Raw genomic sequence first — 16,290 nt, 5'->3', positions numbered from 1 at the left:
CAGGGAGTTGTAGAGAGTGATGAGGTCTCCCCTGAGCCTCCTCTTCTCCAGGCTGAACAGCCCCAGCTCCCTCAGCCTCTCCTCATAGGATCTGTGCTCGAGTCCCTTCACCAGCCTGGTTGCCCTCCTTTGGACCTGCTCCAGCACCTCGATCTCCTTCCTGAACTGAGGGGCCCAGAACTGGACACAGGACTCCAGGTGTGGCCTCACCAGGGCTGAGTACAGGGGCAGAATCCCTTCCCTGGACCTGCTGGCCACGCTGTTCCCGATACAGCTCAAGATGCCATCGGCATTAAGTGGGATCAGGGTGGCTACTAGTCCAAAATAAGTCTCACTATGGAAGGCCCTCATTTTCCTGATTTGTCAGGAATCTGTAGGTCTTCTTCCCTTGTCCCCAGACTCTCGTGACAGGTTTGAGTGGTCTCTCCATGCCCTCAAAACCAGCCCCACATGCCCCATGCAGAGTATGTTGAAAAGCATGAATCTGGTCTTGCAAGGAGGCTCTGGCACACAATTAGCTGACCAGATAGGCCAATGCTTTGTGCTTTTTTGGATTCACCCTGTGCACAGGTAGAGCCAGGTAACAAGAGTATCTCCTGGTTCAGAGGAGCACCCCGGAGCACACAGAGAGGTGCTTCAGTGCCACAGGCTCTGTAATTTTTCTTGGTGCGTCAGGACACTTTTGCAGGAACCTCTGACTCAGGCTTTCACCCTGACTGTCAAAAGCCTTCTACTGAATGTCACCCTCAGGAAAACAGAAGTTTGGTTTGGTCTCAGAACTGAGACATTAGAGTCTTGTGATAGCTGTGCTCACAGTGCAAGGAGCTGCAGTGCCCAGCAGCTTCTTACCACTGCTTGTGTGTTTGGAGTAAGCCCCATAGCATCGGGTTATGGTGGAATTTTGAAGAAGAGCTCCAAGCTCTTTCACTCCTTCAAAGCTGAAGGAGAAGACAGAGCAAAAGAGTCAAGGAGCCAGGGAAGTGGCAGAAGTGGACGGTGCTGCTGTGGTCCTGTGTTAGAAGAAGGACCAAGGTGCACGACGAGGCTCTGTCTCTGTGCTGGAATAAAACCATCAGCAAAGTGAGAAGGAACAGAGTAAAGCTGCTGGGGAGTTAGGATGTGGCAGAACCATGCGTTGGCCACATTGTGATAACTCCATAGACAAATGCTCCTACCCTAAGATAAACAGTTTGTCAGTGGACATGGGATAAGCTGTCTCATATTTTCCATGGAGCAAGAGTAGGAGACCCGGCAGCCACGCTGGGAGCTGTTGCTGTTTTAGAAGGTCACACCCAAGTTTGCCACGAGGTCACTTTTTCACATTGCCAAGCCCACACTGGGGAGAGGAGCCAACCCAAATGGACTGAAGAATGCAAAACAAGAATCTCAGCCTGGGCACCCTCAGAGCCACCTCGGCATAACCCCATAAGCGAAGAGTGGATGAGAAATGACAAGGTAAAGACAGAAAGAAGTAGTCTTCTGAAAACTAGGAAGAGGGAAGCATGGGGTTTTTGCGTTGCTGGAGTGTTTAAAGACAGTTATTTTTAAATACAGCTCTGCAGCATGAGATAAATGTCCTGTTGTTCCTGTGGCATATTTACAAGTGACTCATTAAATATTTCAATAATAATGTATTGTTCCTGAGATGGAAGGATTGACTGTGAATGAGAGCCATTGCTAAAAATTAGGAACAGGCAGCAGCGTGACTCAAAATACCACTCTGCAGCCCAGTAGGCATCTGCAAATTCAGATGATATGTGTTTCTAAAAATTTGGCTTTATTTACTGGTGTAAGCTGATGGTGACCTCTTGATTTCTGCTGAAGTAGACTGGTTGACACTGGAAGAAGGAATGAATTTCATTATTTGCATTAAAAAGAAAACACTGGAGTTTTGATGTGGAAAACGTCTCCTCACTGATCTTAAGAAATATCATAACACTGCTTCTCCCTGTAATTCCTGTAGCAAGACCACACTTTGTACTTCAGGTATAACATGAGGTTCGGAAAGACAAAGTTCAGAGACTTCAATAAGTGTCAAATTCATCATGTCCCCTCAGGAGTTATTTCAGTGCTTAATTAATCACTGTTAAGATGTGCACCTTATTGCTAGCTGAAACAGAGCTGGCTTCAGCCTCCAGCCATGGGATCTTGTTACATGTTGCCTGGTAGATTAAAGAGCCTCTCCTATAAAAAAATCTATGAAAAAAATTAACTTGTTACAGAATAAAAATTGGGTGAGGCATGTCAAATTGCAGGTTTATAGGTCACGAGAAGGTTTGCGGATAATTTTATGCTCGGTGCTCATAACAAATGCTGACACCACATTTAGAAAAGAATGATAGTTCCTCCTCTTGGTAATTAGGGACGCCTGAAGGGTCTGAGTATGATTAAGGTTTCAGAAGGACTATGAGCCTTCAATTCAGATAGTAGTTTCCAGCCCTACACTTTTGTTCAGTGGTTCTTCTGGGTTTCTTATCTGCTTTGCCAGGTGAGTCACTTCCAGTAAAAAGCACAATTGTTGCAGAGTTCAAGGAGAATAAACAAAAGGTATGGGCTTGTTCTGCTCTCCCTGAAGTGAGCTAAAATCACAGCCTTTGCCTGGTCAGGGTTCGGACACATTTGGAACACATTCACTCCTCATGCTCTGCATTCTTCTTGGAAATAATACATAATTATGGAGATGTAGCCTCAAGTGAAAAAGGCTGTTTACACAAGCTATCTACATACAGACAAGAATACTTTTCTACATGCCTGCTTTAGAGATATTTAAGAAGTTAATTTCTTTGTATTTCACTTGAGGTCTGTCCCAGCATGCTAATAGCTGGGTTCTAAATCGCTGCCTTACCGATGCTTCCAAGAGTACTGTGCATTTTATTATTGTGTTGTTCTCCCAATCTCCTCTAGTTTGCAGATGTCTCTCTTGTACTGAAGCACCCCTTTGTCAGACTGCCACGTAAGGAAAACCAGCACCAAGGCAGTTGTTGTGCAGCACAAGTGCTTAACGTTTTCTCATGCAGGGAAGGGGAAAAAGCCAAAAAATAGGATGCATGACATTGGGTGCTGCAAAGCCTCCACCAGGCAGAAAGAAGAGGTGTTTCATGTATCTGTCTCCTTCAAATGGCACAAGGGATGAGGAAACTGGGTTTGGGATGAGCCCCAAACAGTGGATGAGGAAACTGGGTTCTGGTCCCCCACCAACTCAGAAGCATTTTTCCAACCAGAGTTTAGGGCTGACGCCTTCCTGGTGTGATAATTCCCCTCTGAGTGAGAAGGAAAAGCCCACAGAGGCACTGAGAGACAACAGGCAAGCCAGGGAGTGGCTGTGAGATAGCAGGGGAGTCCCTGCCCAGGGAAAAGAGGAGTGCCAGGGACAACTCATGCATGTTGCATCATTAGGTAGACCAAATAAATAGTGTTCAAAGCAAGGAGGGGAGCTGGTTTGGTTTAGGCACTGGCATGATGCCTAGGGTTTTGTGGACTCATTGCTGGGCAGTTTTGAACCTGACTCTCCTCTCCTCTAAAATGGGGACAAGGTACTTTCTTCCCTCAAGGACTGCAAGGCGGATTCAGGCATTAAAAACTCCAGGATATGTCACGCAGGACAGAGATCAGTGCAGACACTTAAGTTGGCTGGCACCTGGGGCACAGAAGAGAGGCAACCAGCATGACCAGTTGGGTCTGGATGGAAGGTATATCTGTGACTCCGTGACAGAGCTTCAGCTCATAATATTTAAGAACCATATTGTGCACAGAGAATCTCTGAAGATCCTACAGTTGTCTGATATCCAACTCAGATATTTTTGTGTTAGTTTATGTTGGATTTCTAGGTTTGTATCCCTCAGCACAGAGGAAAGAGTTGAGTATTGTAACAATCATTTTAAATTGAATGCTATTGTTCAAAAGACTTATAAAAGCTTCATTTGGTTAGGAAGTACAGTTGAGCCTTCTCCAGTGGGATCAGTGCTCAGAGTTACCCACATTATCTAACCCTCAGCTGTCCCTCAGATCCAATTCATGAACTCTGAACCTCATGAGTTTTCAAAGCCAAGGCTGAAAATCCCAGGAGAATGATCTTTCATGCAGGAATGAGCACCCCTAGTTTGCAGGCCAGCCCAGAGACTGCACAGGAGTTACAGCTTCCTGTGGCATAGGTTTAATATGCATTTATCAGGGGCTTTGGGAGCACCCACTGATGATATCTTGGAACAAATCCCCTGTGTATTCACGTGAAGTGACAGAAACCATGTGGTTCCTTTTTGTTCCTCTTCACCACTGATGTAGTGTGGACATGATTTAATCTGGAACTGAAAAGACATCAGGTACCAGGGAAAAAGGATTAATCCTTTTTAAACATCACCAAGAGCATGACCACCTGCCAGCCTTTTATACAAAGAAAATACTTGGCCAGAATGGGAAACTATCCTATGTAAAATGACAACCTCAAGCATGCCATTCCTAATGAAGACACCAAAGTCAGTATTCTGTGCCCATGAAAAAAGAGAAACCCAGAAACCATGTTGTTATCTGAGCAATTTGAGACAGGTTTGGGAGGAAGAAGGTATCAGCACTGCAGGGACTCTGCAATAGTGGCATAACCATTCTGTTGGGTTGCCCATGCTGTGCACACCTTCTCCGGCAGTGTTAGCATTTGGTGGACACTCAGTAGAGGCAGTGATAACCCTGTTAGCCTGTCCCACATACAGAGGTTTCTATCAGCTCTGCCTCTCTTTGAAGAGAGGAGGCTCAGTAAATGCAGAAATAGACAAATTGCTCCTGAAGGAAAACAGTAGGGAGAAAAACCAGCAAGGGGCACACAAAACATTTGAAGAATTACTCCCTCAGGAGAAGAAAACTTGAGATGACACACTACTGAACACTCCAGTCCAGTCTGTTTTTTTAAGGTGTTCTAATTACTTGATCCCTTCCTGACCTTTCATGAGCAGATCAGGGCCTTCTTTGAAAGCACCACGGGAGGATGCAGATGTCCTCCTTGCCTTTCATCTGGCAGCCTTTAACAGCAGGCTTCTCACACTTGTGCTAAATGGGATTTAATGGTATGCCAACAACTGCATCGATTAGAGGAGGAGATAAGCCATCAAGTGCTGTTGTTTCAGAACAAATAACCTGCAATTTGGAAGCAATATGCTGGTTTAAAAACAGGGTGCACTTGTCCTACCCTTGCCTACAAGTCATGTCAGGTGAATAAAGCTCTTGTCTCCTGGACTACCAGGATATCCACAACAAACATTACCTGGTTTAATTTCTTTGCTGTTGTGTCTGTGTAATTAAGCAGAGAAACAGGCATGCCAGGGAAAGTCATCTTGATTCATCAAACATCACAGTCTCTTATTTTGTTTGCCCTGAGATTTTGAAAGGTACAGCAGTGTTCTAGTCACAGGCATTTGCTTTAAGTGACCGAGTCAACTCATGTTCTCCGTCAGAAACCCCTGATCGCTTCCTCTGTATTTGGTTTTCAGAGAAAAAAGGCAAGAAGGTTTACACAGGCATAGCTGGGATTATGAAACTTCTGCGTGAGAGTGCGAGTTCATTTTTCCCCACAGGGAATAAGAGACCACTGGTATGTTTTCAGAGGAACCATGCACCTCCTGTTTGCGTCCTTCTTCTACAAAGTCACTGGTAGAATCATAGAATCACAGGATCATTTGGGTTGGAAAAGACTTTTAAGATGATCACGTCCAAGAGTTCTCCCAGCACACAGCCAAGTCCACTGCTAAACCATGACCCTAAGCACCACATCTACAAATCTGTTTAATACCTCCAGGGATGGATCATCCCATACTCTGTCCTGCCAGCCAACAAAGGTGCAACCTGAAGGGTATGCTGTAGGTATGGAATAACCCAAAGTTAGTAGCAAGCTTAAGATAACTGGGGCTCAAACTCCAGCCTGCTGAAGTACCAAGGAGCACTTACACGTGGTTCACCATGGAAAGTATAAGGGTAACTTCTCCCTTAACAGTCCTGAGATTATAATTACTGTCAGCAGCAGGAAAATTTATTGCTGGTGGTACATTACCATAAACAGTTGAACCACCCTGACACTCTTCTTCCCTCCTTATTTGGCTGGGTGTGTGCTCAAGTAGATGCTGGGCAGCAGGGGTGTGGGCACAGCAGGGAGAAGGGACTTGCTGCCATGGGACAGCCTTCCCAGGTCAATAACTGAAGTACTTTTCTGCTCCCTTCGGTGCTCCAGCTGACCCAGATATCACTGCTTCTACCACATCCCTCGGGAGCTGCCCTTGCAGCCAGCTAGGTACTGCAAAGGGTATTCAGTTTATGCTTTGCTTTGTTCAATTTAATCTAATCGCTCTTGGCCATAAAAGTCCTTTAACCACACTAAACAATTCTTTTTCCTCACTGGAGTTTACACCCATCAAATACTTGTAGATAGTTATCGTGCTTCCTTTAGTCATTGTGTAGCCAAGAAATACAAACCTAATCCAACTTCTCCTGGTGTAACGCTGGACATGGGAGGAATAAAGCCTGCCTAATAGAGAACATAAGGCAGGCTACTTCAGCATAAAGCTTTTTAAGAACTTTCCTCTGGTAGATAGTTCACAGCTGGCCCCAGAAGAGGCATTACTAGCCAGGAGGAAGGCAAAGCAAGGGGACCAAGAAGATGATCTGATTTAGGGCTTTGTCAATCAGGTTGTAGTGGTCAAGAAGATACAGGACACATATTCAAGTATTTCTCAAGCTGATCTCTCTGGAGCCCTGACCACAGATGGGAGTGGGTTAACCATCTAGTGACCATGGTGATGTGCTGCAAGCTGGACTGGGACAAAGCCATAACAAGGACTCCATCCATAATTTGTAATATACGTGATCACGGGGCACTATTCAGGCTCATACATTTTCATTTTATTAGTACACAAACAGCCAGAACTGACTCTGCTTAGTTTAGGGCCACACTGACCAAACAGAGGGCTCACACAAGACCTGCCATGGGCACAGCACTTGGTCCCCTGTCTGCGTGGGAGCTCCTTTAGGCACATTTGCCCCTGTGGGCTCCAGAGGGATGGAGCACTAAGCAATGGTTTGGAAGACATAGACTGCCTCCTGTCACTGAATTCTTGAGCCCCTAAGACACTGTAGCATTTTAGTTTCTTGCCCATGTTCTCACCCCACCTTCTGTCTTTTTGTTGCTGCTGTTAACCTGCAGTCCTCACACTCACTGCCCCTAAAAATCGGTCTCTGAATATTCAGGATAAATTTTTGCCACAGTAGGAGCAGCAAAAAACTGCAGAAGTAGAACACAGGAAAGACAGGACTAACTGGTTCCAGGACAGTTTGGAGAGATGTAGCAGAACCCCTTTTCATCAGGTTTCAGCAAAGCTTTTAGCCATGTGCATCAGTGCTCTGATTTTCCTTGCTAGTAAAAAATGAAACTGCCAGATTTGAGCTTCCCCACCCACTGAGGTACATGGTTATCAGCACACTCCAGGTAAATACATGCTCCTTTCCCACATAACATACCTTTTTTCCTTTTGCCAAGATACAGCTGAGACCAGCTTGGTACTGTTTTGTGCAATGCACTTTCTGGACCACTCCTAGACCATCTGTCCTGCTGGCAGCAACCTAGACCTGCAGAGCTACTGTGATTCCCAGCAGCAGCAGATTTATCCTCTGGTCTTCTGGACAGCACCATGAAAACTGAAGCTTCCAGCATCAATCTAGGGAGTGTGAATAAGCCAGTTCTTTTCCTAGCAGTCTCTCTCAGTCACATTTGAGCATGGTTTATGGATTTAATGTCATATTTCAAGATGCACAGAATGCTGGTCTAGTGCTGGAGGGTATTGTAGGGCAGCCAGGCGTGGTATATCATCCATAGTGCCTACTGGGAACAATGTCTGGAGTGAACTATCCTCATACATATACCTGAAGTTTACTTCAGAGGACACTAGCTTCCAAAGAAGACTCCAGGTGAACTGCCAGCAAAGTGACTGGCTGGAGGAACTCTCACCAAGGGTTGTACTGAAGCTCCTCTTTTCCCAAAACCCTTATGTGTTGCTCTTGAGAGACACCTGAAAGCAAGAAGGCATTCAAACACTGAGTCCTGTAACATGCTTCTCAGCCCCTTTCCAGACAGCACTCCAATATTCAAACTGAACTTTATGAGCTTCTTCAGGTAAAGAGGAGTTCATCTGACTGTGCCCAGGGGAACTGTTCATGTAGGTTTTATTTCTTTAATTTCTTATTTATTTCTTCTGGACAGGAGAATCATCTATGTCCCTACCTTGTGGTGGATCTTCAGACACGATGCTTGGACTCTTGCACAAAGAGACCATAACCCCATCCAAGCTCAACAAGGAACTACAAAATCTGATGCCACAGAATCATATCCCTCATATCGCTCCTTGTATAACCAGGGATAAAGATCCTTGGACAGACATGAAGTGACATGACCAAGGCAACCCAGTATCCCACTTCTCACCAGCTACTCAGCTGACACTGCCAGTATCAGTGAGGCTTGGGAAAGCACAGGTACTGCTCTAGGGCTGGGCTGAGTGGTCCCCATGTCTCCTTTGGGCCTGGTCCTCTATATACACAACATTCCTTTCCTTGGCTGGTTTGGGCTGCTCTGTCCCAAAAAGCAAACACTTGTATTTGCCTTGGTTTAATCCTCATAAATCCAAGCTGTTTATTGCACATGACTTCATATTTGTCTCAAATGGCTCCATATTTGTCTGGATACTCTTTTCCCTTCACGGTCCTTAATAGTTTCCCCAAACCTTTTCCTGACTTGTACTTTTTGTGCATGGCTGTGTCAAGAATAGGAAGAAAGAGGAATAGTTTGCTCTGACTACAGATGTACTGGCTTATCCAGAACTAATTTTGGTAGGAGTCTGCCAACAAGAGATGCCTGAGCCAGCTCTTTTCATACTGTCTGCTGATTTTTCTCCAGTGTCATTTTTCTAGACAGTGTGCTGGATGTCTACACCCTGCCCAGAGGGCACACACAGGTTTGCAGCAGGGCAGGGAGAGAGAAGCTGCCATCCTGCACTGCACCAGAGCCAGCAAAAAAACAAGTCTTTTTTTTTTTCTTATTTTTATTCACACAAATGTTCCTGGAAACTTTTGAGGCACTCGTGCTGCTCATAACCACATTCTACATACTGGAGGGCTCCTAATAATGTAAATCCATTAGGCTCAAATGATAAAAGCAGAAAATAACATCATAAAAAAGAAATGAAAAAGGGGCTGGCTATTATGGGTTATATCTATATTTAGCACCCTGGACTCAAAAGCACTAGAGAATCATGGAAATTAAAACCAGACCAGACCATCCACTCCATACAAGCACAAGAGGTAATGCAGAAGGCAGAACAAACTGTATTTCTTTTTTTCCAGAACCTTTCAAACACGGAGGGAGCCAGGGGTGGAGGCAAAGGTGACAGTGAGCAGTAAATCCAAATTGAACTGAGACCACGAGAGGCAAAGAAAGATCAAAGATGATCTGTTTGGTTTGCAGGGAGGGACACTTAGGAAAAAGCAGCCTTGCTTACTGCTCTGGCTCCTAGGCATATGGTGAGTAAATAATATGTTATTAATAACTCACAATAACCACTCTTCTATCATCTATTTGTATCAAACAATGGCCAGAAAGGAACTTTGCAAATTAAAAACACAATATTCTTTAATTACAATAATAACGTGAGGACACTCTGTCTCTCTTACACAATATAACAGCCAAGGTAATATTAAAAACTCATAATGTGATCAGTCCCTTGCATGTCATATCCTCCAGATGGCCCTACATAAAAAATACATGCCAAGAAACTCTTTCTTTGTGTAGCTTGGTAACACCTACAGAACCTCATCCCTGGGGGCAGACCCAGGGGCTCTGCCAAGCCCACCTGCAAAAGGACAGCCCTGGCTCAGGGTTAGGAGCCACCTGAGTGCAGGGTGGGTGGGAATTCAGAGCCACCTTATCACTCTTGCTTTCCCACAAGCTTTCCCACTACACCTGTTCAGGAACCTGTGAGTTGGAGAAATCAGATTTCTCCAGCAGCCCAGAAGTTTCTCCACCATAGGAGTCCTTGATGTATCTCCAAAAGGTTTGATTCTCCTCTCAGCTCAAAGGGCAATAAGGCTCTGGCCCAGGATGCTGTTCCCTCTCTTGCTGCCAGTGTCTTAGCTCAAATGTCTCCACTGCAGTGATATCTATATAGAGGAAGGATGTCCAGGGTAATCAGAGCAGCCCCATTTAATTGAAATGAGCATGAAAAGAGTCTGAAATCACCAAAAAGCTGTGAATGACTAAATCAGACTCAGACAAAATACAGAATTGAGTCCAGCTAACCAAGGCGGAGCTAAAACCCTGAGGTATTATTTTGCTGGTTTCTCTAAGCAGGATAAATTCCTCCCATGAATTAGGAGCCTTCTGTTTACTCTGACTTCAATGATGCTCCTTTTGATAAGGACAAGCACAGTCCTCTCCCTTAACCATCCCCTTCTGGGAGTTTATCCCAATAACTACCACCTCAGTGCAATGCAATTACACCCACTATATCTGAGCTCATATGAGAAATCTGAAAGTACTAAAATCCTGCACCTATGGAGTAAACAAAGAAAAAAATTCTTGTGAGTGTCAGTGTTGGGTCCCTCCATGCATGTGCTTATACTCCAGGATGATTATATTAACTGTGCACTGTATTATGTAGAGCTCTTCCACTGTGTTCCAGTGGTTAATTAGAAAATTTTAAGCCTGAAACAGTTTGGACTTCTATATTTAAGTCAAAAAATGGCAAGGAAGTAAAGATGCTTCTGGGATGAGCCATTACATTTTAAAACGTGTGGGAATGGAGAGCAAGTGGGTGACATTTATCTACCCTTGGGTTGCAGACAGACTTCTAGGGGAATAACAATGGCATCTGCTGATGGTTTGGGATCATGGGCTGCAAACTGTTTGGATGGAGAGGATTTCTAAAGGTGACACTTCTCATGCTGCTCGAGGTGGATTTCTTGGCAGAGAACATGTGAAAAGGGTGTTTGTGGCCACACCTGGCTTGCCCGATATTAATTCATATGCATTATATAAAATTACAGTTTGATGAAGAAAAAAAAAAAAAAAGAAAAGAAAAAACAAGAAAAAAGAAAACAAAAAAACAAAACAAAAAAGGTTTAATCCCATTAACACCTGTAACACTGTATCTGGCAGTGCAACAGAGTCTACATTGATTGCCCTTGCCTGAAAGGCATGTACTTTCTTCAGCATACAGGTGCATATACTAAAAAGGCAGCCATTCAATCTGTTCCTACTTTTTGTTTCATTTAAAGCAGCTCTCCTTCTTTCTTGCCCTGGCATCCTCCCTGCTCCTGCCTGACATCCCTCCAGGAGCCACAGCCTGATGGAGATGCCCCTGAGCTCACTTCTGCTGATGCAGAGAAACAACAAGGCTGAAAGGTTTGGGGTGGCCTTTCCCAGTGTGTTTCTTGGTGCTACATGGCTCAGGCTGCGTCTTCTCATGAGACAGAGACCACAGGAGCAGGATGAGATTAAGATATTTCTTACTTGCTCACCTTTTCACCCCTCCTCCTCCTCCAGGTTTTTTCTTCCCTGTCAGCTTTATTAGTACCAGGACCAGACTGGGGAACTGATCCAGATTAAAAAAGGGAGGAGGGGAGAGGGCTTTGGCAGATGTTTCTTTAAGCCAGATCAGTTCCTCAGTTTGGCTGAGAGTGCCATGCAAAGCCTTGCAGGGAGCTGGGGGACCACAGCACCGTGCAGAGGGACAGGGACAAGGACAGTTTTAGGGTTCAGCAAGACACAGGTCAGTGTGGATACTGAAGACTTCTTCTCATGAAGTGACATTATGGATTTAGGCACCAGAACAAGAGGTGTGATGGCCTGAAGGTGCCTTCAGCTCCCGTAAATTACTTCTAAGCTATGTGGTTTGAAACAGGTTTAAAGCCACCTTGAAGAAAAACTTTTTATATTCTGCTTCTTTACAATATATTTTATCACCTGCTGATGTAGACCATCAGTGTAAAAGGGGCTGATTCGTTTTTCATTGCAACTAAGGGTTAGTAATTAACAAAAAGTACAAGTTTATACCTTGTTACAAAAAGTACTGTCAGATATCTGAGATATAGCAGCTACATTACAGGTTTGCAGTCTGCAGTCACTTTTTTCCAACCTCATTTCTTTATGAACAGAAGTCCTTTACCAGTAGTCCTAGAAAACGACCTGTATGTAGAATGTCCTAGTATGAACCTAGTGAGAAAAGACAAAGAGAAGAAAGGTTTGGTTATATTATCAGCTACCTCTGATCCCACTGTTTCAGCTGCTTTCCTCCACCTGGAGTGTGGTTTATGCTGTGTCCCCATCAACTGCCTGCTTGTGCACCAATAATAAAGCTAAAATCCAGTCATTAAATGCCATGGTTCTCTCCCAAATGAATTTTCAAATCCATGTATCCCACTGAAGAACACCTGAGGCTGTGAGGCTTCTGGTTTTCATTGTCACGTTTTCATGAGGAAGGAAGGAGGAAGATGTATGTGGTTTATACAATTTTATTAATACATTTACGCTTGATTCCAGAGCATAAAAGTATTCATTGTGTATGAATACAAACCAGTGATGAAGTAGAAATTCTCCCATCATAGTCCTCATGTCCCAGTACTTCCCATAGCACCATTCAGGACTTTGCTTGTTTGGGAACATCCCAGCTAGGTTAGCTTTTCACAGAGTCATGGAATGCCTTAGGTTGGGAGGGACCTTAGAGATCACTTACTGCAACCTCTCTGCCATGAGCATGGACTCTTATTTTCTGGGAGCTTAAAGAAGAGCTCTCTGCAGGAAGCTGAATCATATTTTTCGTGTATTTAACCTGAAACCACAGGATAAAATCTCACCCAGTTTTCAAGGCAGTCGACTGATAACAGAGTGGATTGTGCCCTGACCCTGACAGGGCTCAGCAGCTCTGCCAGCCATGCTGGCCAACAGCACTGTCCCTCATTAAGTCTTGCAAATTACATTAGCTGCCTCTCAGCTGCTGCATGGGCACCAGCCAGGAAAGGGACAGTGATTCCCAAGAAGGAGGACTAAGTGCACTGACACACAGAATCCTACCTTGCCAAGAGGAACAGAACCTACACAGACCAAGAAACATCCAAAGTCTTTTTCTCCCATTTTATTATCTTGCCAGGCTTCCTCAGCAAGCTGATGGTGATTGCAGTGGGAGCTGCTGCAAATTTGGTAAATAAACCCAAGCCAAAGCCAGTGTGCTGAGCTGTCTGCAGGCCAAAGGAAGGAGCCTGCCTGTGCTGCACAGGAGATGAAGTGTGCACCTACCCTACCCACATCTCCAAGAGAACCCAGAGCATTCCTCTGCCTCCCACCAGTACAGGCCACAGCTCTCTTTGCATTTGACCTGCCTGAGGTTTGCTGCTGAGGCTGGGCCATGGGCAGAAATGCAGATGGGGTGATTTTGAAGCCTGCCTGGTGATGTAGGATGCTTGATATGGTGATGGAGGTTGGCTGAGAAGTGTGTCCTCTGGGCCAGCAGCAACCCCCCAGCCCTCCAGGGCACCCATGAGAGCCACTTTGTCCACCTTGTCTGGTATGAAACCAGACAGAGCCCTGGGATGATCCTCCACCTCACTCACACCAGAGCTCAGCAAGGGGCTGCGGGGTCTCTGTCTCTCCCTGTCTGTAGAAAATGAAATTGTTAATGTCAGAACAGTCAAAAAGAGCCCCGTATCACAAGCATCCTAATATCACAGGGGCTGGGACCTTCTCCCAGGATGTAGCACCATGTTCTTTCCACGAGCTGACTTAACTGAGAACTGCAGTTCAGGAATAGCAGCAAAAATATCTGCTTGAGCAACAGTAGCTACCCAGACCTTTTCAGCTCAATAGTGCCTAAGCCACAGGCATCCCACCTGCATTTCACTGTGGGTTAATTCAGCAGCATCCCCTCCCCATGAGTTGCCCAGGGCCATGGTTCCCCCTGCACAGGGAGCCCATCAGCACATGAATCAGCTGCCTGGTATCTGCTCCCTGTGCCACTGAGACAGCCAGGCACAAGTCACATCCACAGCAGCCATATCACCTCATCAGGGTGCTGGCACCATGCCTGGGTGAGTAATGTCTGCTGGAGCTATGGAGTGTTGCACCCACAGCCACAGCCACACCTGCCCCACGTTCAGGGTGCCCTGGGGTGACTGGGTGGTGAGGAATAGGTGTCTGTGCCAAAGAGCCTGGGTCCTGAAGTGTGCCTAGTTATCTAGTGGCTTTTGTCTCCCATTTTCCCAGATCTGGAAAAATGAGAAGCTGGGGATGTAGACATCCTCATTGTGACACCGGTAAAGATTCATCACTGCAAGACTACTCTGATCGGGGCTTGGTTCAGCCATAGCCATAGGTGCTCCTTGGATCTGACCATGTCTACCTCACCTCTCAGAAACTCAGGAACATCTTGGATAGCACTAAATGCTGCCCATGAGCTCTGCTCCAGGATAGATAACAGCGCTGTAAGTCTGTGACACAGGGGCAAAACCAAAACACCCACCCAGATTCATTGCAGCACAGGTGACATCAGCCTTTATGTATTTTTCTGATTAAAAGCAAAGCAAAAAATAGGAGAAGTCAAGACAACAGCTCCTTCATCTAGCAGTTAATCATTGCTTTTCAGGTAAGGTAATCAGGAGCAGCAAGTGGCACCTTATCAAGTAAGTGTGTGAACTGTCATCCTGGCAGGGACACAGTCACCCATCTTTGCTCCATCCCAGCAGCAGAGCATGTTTGTCCCATGCTGATGTTGGCACAGATCTGAAGATCCCTGTCCATGGGGCTTTTTGGGTTGTGCACTGGTTCTCACAGTTGTTTTATCCGGGGGGGTTAATAGTTTCCAATGGGTAGGCTGGATGAGTCTGTGTCAAAACCTTGTTTGCTCGCTCATGTGGTCCTGGTCAGGCTGGCTTTCTGCAAGCCTTGCAGAGAGAAGACAGGTAGTTACACCTGTACTTTAGCAGAGGTGGAAGCTGTTGTGTAGAAGGTACCTGTGTGGGCTCCACGGGCAGTTCTCAGTGGGATAAATCCCTCCTGGGGGGAATTTCTGCACAAGCCATGCCCAACCTGCTTCCAAGATCTGAGCTGGGGACATGAGAGCCAGGTGGAGATTCTAATCCACAGGTGATCATAGAATCATAGGACCACAGAATTGGCTGGGTTGAGAGAGATCATCAAGTCCAACCCTTGATCCACTACTGCTGCAGTTACCAGCTCATGGCACTGAGTGCCACATCCAGTCTCTTTTTAAATATCTCCAGGGATGGAGAATCCACCACTTCCCTGGGCAGCCCATTCCAATGTCTGATCACCCTCTCAGTAAAGAAATTCTTTCTAATGTCCAACCTAAACCTCCCCCGGCACAACTTGAGACCGTGCCCTCTTGTCTTACTGGCAGCTGCCTGGGAAAAGAGACCAACCCCCCCCTGGCTACCCCCTCCTTTCAGGGAGTTGTAGAGAGTGATGAGGTCTCCCCTGAGCCTCCTCTTCTCCAGGCTGAACAGCCCCAGCTCCCTCAGCCTCTCTCTCTTTTGATGCTGCAAAGGATGAGGAGTCCAGGGGCATGGTTTGCTCTTGGCATCTCTACAGCACAGAGGTTCCTGGGGAGGACATGGAGATGGAGCACAGGGTATCTGCAACCTGTGCTGCCTAAAGGACCTAGGTGCCAGGCAGGAGGAGGAGGCAAATAGGGAGCAAGACCTGAAAAAAACACCCCTGATGATTGTGGGAAAGAGAGAAAGGTTTGGGGGCAGGAAGGAGGGAGCTCTGAGCCATCCCTGGCAGGGGGATTGTCCTTGCCAGCCAGCTCTGTATCCCCATGGCTGCTCCCATTTCTTCTTCCAGCAGCAAGGCTCAGGGAAGCAATTGCTTCACCCATAGCCTGGATCAATCCCCTTGGTCCTCCAGACCTCAACTCAGCTCTGGAAACTGTGCCTTGACCTGGAATTTTTGCAGATGGATTAGCTTCACTCCCAGCCTTCCCCAAAACTCAACATATGCCCTGATCTGCCTCGTGCACTGATCCTCTAATAACATTGTACATTAATATGTATGAACCAAAAGGTTATTATTTCATGAAAAGATTTCTCTGACTTTCCTGCGTGAGTGTGCTGATGTCTTAGAGAGATGGAAAAGGATGAAAACATTCATAACTAACTCTGAATGACAATACTGGTATACCAGAAACAAAGAAAGAAAATAAATACCATTAGAAACACTCAGCTGAAACATCTCTGTGTCCACAAGTTGAGGGGTTT

This window comes from Heliangelus exortis, chromosome 1 (genome assembly GCF_036169615.1).
Source record: "Heliangelus exortis chromosome 1, bHelExo1.hap1, whole genome shotgun sequence".
Classification (NCBI taxonomy): Eukaryota; Metazoa; Chordata; class Aves; order Apodiformes; family Trochilidae; genus Heliangelus; species Heliangelus exortis.
Note: the sequence above shows the minus strand (reverse complement) of the source record.